The sequence below is a fragment of the Benincasa hispida genome, chromosome 3 (assembly GCF_027475165.1).
Source record: "Benincasa hispida cultivar pf3 chromosome 3, pf3_genome.v1.1, whole genome shotgun sequence".
Lineage (NCBI taxonomy): Eukaryota > Viridiplantae > Streptophyta > Magnoliopsida > Cucurbitales > Cucurbitaceae > Benincasa > Benincasa hispida.
The window spans coordinates 56,429,059-56,433,701 of record NC_143480.1 but is presented as its reverse complement, the minus strand read 5'-3'; the positions used below and the strand labels follow the sequence as shown (position 1 = coordinate 56,433,701).

Below are 4,643 nucleotides of genomic sequence, written 5' to 3'. Positions count from 1 at the left end.
ACCTCCAAGGAATCTAGACATGGTGTCTTCTTCTTCTTCTTGAATATTTGCTCTTTCTATCAAAGTTTCCATCTCTTGATAATATTCAGCTACACTTTTTGTTCCCTGCCTCAAAACTTGCAATTTAGTTCTCAAATCTCTTTCATAATGTTTTGGAACATACCTCTTTCTCATGGCTTCTTTAAGTTCTTCCCAAGTTTCAATGGGATCCTCCTCTTTCCTCCTTCTCTCGGATTTGAGATGTTGATACCAATTTCCCGCATGGTTAGTGAATTCGGCAATGGCAAGTCTCATCTTCTTATTCTCACTGAATGTGTTGCAATCAAACACATGTTCTATCTTCCTTTCCCATTCCAAGTATGCCTCCACATCCGACGTTCCACAAAATGGTGGAATTTTGAGCTTGACTCCACTATCTCTATCTTCATGGATTCTTTCTCCTCGTCTAGGGTGCATATTATTTCTTCCTCTTCCTCTCATGTTTCCTCTTCCTCCAATTTGTCTTTCTTGTTCAACTAAGTCAATTACTCCCTCATCTTCTTGTAAGACTCTTTGTTGTTGTGCCCTTCTTTCTTGCCTATCTTCCCTCATCATTTCCATCATGCCTTGAATGGCTTGAAGAATAGCCATATTAGTATCTTGTACTTGTGGTACTCCTTCACCCTGTGACATTTTAAAGTTAGTAATAAAAGGACCTCACCACACTTCTCACCAATTTCACTCAAGAACACTCGTGTTTATCACTCAAGGTAGGGTTTTGGTACTAGGTCAAAGATGTAAGAGTTGGCTTATATTTTTGGAACAATCTCATTGAAAATTTTGATAAAAGCCAATTTAAAATGATTAACTCTCACAAACCAAGACTAGAGTAACTAAAATTAGGCTTAAAAAAAAAAACAAATCTGGATTTTTTTTTATTTTTCAAATGAATTGAGAAACTTTCATGTGCCTTAGATCTTTGATTTCTTTTCTTCTTCTTTTTTGTTTTGTTAGTGTTTTTTTTTCTCTTTTTTTGTTGACTTTTCTTTTAATTTTTTTTTTATAATGATCCAAGAGCTGATTTGAAGAAGTTTTCAAGATAAGTTGTAGTATTCTTGTTACAAGATGCAATTGTTATGGAGAAAAAAATTGAAATAAAGTAAATATAACACCTCTAAAGTCGACCAAGAACGATGAACAAATGCTCTGATACCAAATGATAAGCGCCCGCTATGCTTATTGGATGCAAACCTAGAGGTCCTTCTAGGATCCTTGTAAACACTCACAAAGGAAACTACTTAGATCGAACTTAGAATCTATGATGGTCAGTCTTATATCCTAAGACAACTCACTCCAGAATTAGTTGAATAAGCACAAGCTTTTTACTATCGATAATTTGAGTTTTGAAAAACATTACAAGCCATTTTATAGGTCAAATGGTCGTGGGTAGACCAAGAAACTCAGAAGTCATTCAAATACAATTAATTGCAAATTGTAGAAAATAACACCTAGAAACTTGAAACTTAATTGCATACTAAATTATAAGTCCAAATGCAAAACTAGGATTGTAGAAAGTCTTCCAATTGCCTTAAATATCTTATCTAGAAGATGAAAAAGTAGATATGCACGTTTGACAAGGTTTGACATCACATTTCCCATGCAGTGCACACTCGACAACATTTTCTTCACAAAATCTGCACACTTTTTTTTACCACCATGTCATCTTCCAAATTATAGGACTTTTCCCATGTCATCTTCATTCCATTCTCTTCTTAACTCATTGAACTAACATTATATATAACTTTGGTCTCAAAATTATTTGTCGGTTCTTGTGAATTTGCTAGTTTTTGAAGATGTAGTGTGAATGCCTTTTGAATCTTCTTTGCCTTGCTTCTTGTAATTGGTCCTTTAGGTACATGCAATGGTTCAATGGTTGAATTCATATCAGCCAAGCTCCCATATTTCTTGTATTACACCATAAAAGGTCATATCTGACATGACGGGCCTTTTATCCTTAGCACTAGAGACTTACATTGTGGTAGCCGTTATACTAACTCCACTATTTTGAACCCTCCTTACATCATCGCGATTCATTGTGTGATGGTAATAACTATTTTGAACCCTCCTTACATATTTTTCCACAGTTGGACAAGGTCCATTAGCTATCCATCTCAAAGAAGGCGATATGGAATTTTTGGGAACTTCGAGAGCTAGTGCAACCTACGATATATTTCATAATATTTTAGTAGTTAACATTTAATTATACATCAAATAGTAGGTCTCTAGAGATTACCCGTGTGGACAACCACCGACTAAATGTACGATTATGCTCTTCTTGAAGCCACTTTCTACTTTTATTTTTACCAGAATTGAGCTTAGACAAAATATCCATATGTTGCCTATTATAAATGATAAAGTTAGTAGGTTATTGAATAATCGAGTAACCTAAAATGAGAATAAGATGAAGATCTACATACTCGACGTAAGGAAGCACATCATTTACATTTTGAATGACATAAAGATGAGCTATATCCAACTCATCCTTATTCAATCTGATAAAAGAAGAAGCTGACAATGCTCTATCAATGTTTGTATTCGCTTTCTTTGTTGATGAGTTTAGCCCAATAGAATTAACACCAGATACGAATTCAGAACAAAACTCTATAGTCTCTTCAACAATATAATTTTCTCCAACACATCCTTTTGGTCGATTTATATTTCGTACATAAGTTTTTAACACTTTCATGTATCGTTCAAAAAGATACATCAACCTCAAATAAACAGGTCTACAAAACTTAATTTCTCTTACAAGATGCACTACAAGGTGTACCATTATTGTGAAGAATGATGGAGGAAAATAATTCTCTAAAAGGCATAGAGTGACAACGATATCCTCTTGTATACCCTTTAACTGAGATGAATCGACCATCTTGCAACATATAGTATTAAAGAAGAAGCATAGGCAAGTAATTGCAAGTCTTACATGTTTGGGTAAAATATCACGAATAGCTACCGGTAATAATTGTTGCATAAGAACGTGATGGTCATGCGACTTAAGTCCATAAAGTTTCAAATCTGTGAGCGACACTAAACTTTGAATGTTCGATGAATAGCCTTCAGGTACTTTAATTTCTGATAGTACCTTACAAAAGCTCAATTTCTCAACTCGTGTTAATGTATAACATGCGAGAGGTAAAAAGACTTTTTTCTCTCCTACTTGAGGGGCTAACTCTGATCTAATGTTCAGTTCCACCAAATCTAGTTGAGTCTTTATTCCATCTTTTGTTTTACCAGGAATATCAAGCAATGTGCCAATAAGATTTGCACATACATTCTTTTCAATATGCATCACGTCTAAACAATATCGTACGTCAAGATACTTCCAGTATTCTAACTCGAAAAGAATAGATTTTTTCTTCTAATAAGTTGAAGTGCTATCTCCACTCTTCTTTTCTTTGATACTTTTCTTACCAAATGAATATTGATACTTACTTGTTTTTACAAGAATTTCTTCCCTACTCAATGGTTCTGGACCAAATTCTAATTCTTATGTGTCATTTCTATTCCTATATGGATAATGGCGGAGTAGAAACTTGCGATGCCCGAGATATGCCATCCTCTTCCCTTTTAGTAAATAAGTGGATGAAGTATTCTCTCCACAAATTGGACATGCATGATATCCTTTAACCGTACAACCACACAAGTTACCATACGCAGGAAAATCATTAATGGTCCATAATAAAATGGCTTTAAGCATGAATCATTGTTCTTCATATGCATCGTAACATTCTACCCCATCTTTCCAAAGTTTTTTCAAGTCATCTACTAACGGAGTTAAATAAACATCTATGTCATTTCCCGATTGTTTAGGACCAGATATTAGTGCAGTCAACATAAAAAAATTTCGCTTCATGCACAACCATGGAGGTAGATTGTACATCACTAACATCACTGGTCAACAACTATATCTACTACTAAGATCTCCATGTGGATTTACCCCATTTGTCGAAAGAGCAAAACGAAGATTTCTAGGTTCTGACCCAAACTCTGGCCACAAATTGTCTATTTTTTTCCACGATAGGGCATCTTTGGGATGTTTTAATAAACCATCTGTATCTTTTTTTTTAGCATGCCACGTCAATAAACTTGTTGTTTCTTTACTTCGAAACATTCTTTTAAATCTTGGAATAGGGGGAAAATACCACATGACTTTTGCTGGGATATTCTTAGCCCTTTCGTTTAAATGTTTTTTAAGCTTCCATCTTGACGTACCACAAATGGGGCATACATTTGCATTAGAGAGTTCTTTTCTAAACAAGAAACAATCATTTCTACATGCATGAATCTTCTCGTACTTCATTCCAAGAGTACCCCACATCTTTTTTGCTTCATAAGTAGAAGTTGGAATTTCATTAGGACTAGGTAATATGTCATGAATTAATTCCAACAACTCAGTGAAACTCTTATCGCTCCATCTAAATTTAGCTTTTAAATTATATAACTTTACCAATGTAGATATTTTGGAAAAAGTTTTACAATTTGGGTACAATGATTTCTTCGCATCATCTAATAATTCTTCAAAATTATCAGATTTTCCACTAAAATAGTTATTGTATGCAACCTCAAACATTCCAATTGTGTCATCAACATCAACATCATCCTCA

The 4,643-nt window shown here is 34.3% G+C and overlaps 1 pseudogene; it reads right to left on the bottom strand.

Moving 5' to 3' along the window:
- Positions 1 to 2,404: 2,404 nt before the first annotated feature.
- On the bottom strand, positions 2,405 to 4,387 carry LOC150037392 (uncharacterized; annotated as a pseudogene).
- Positions 4,388 to 4,643: the final 256 nt, after the last annotated feature.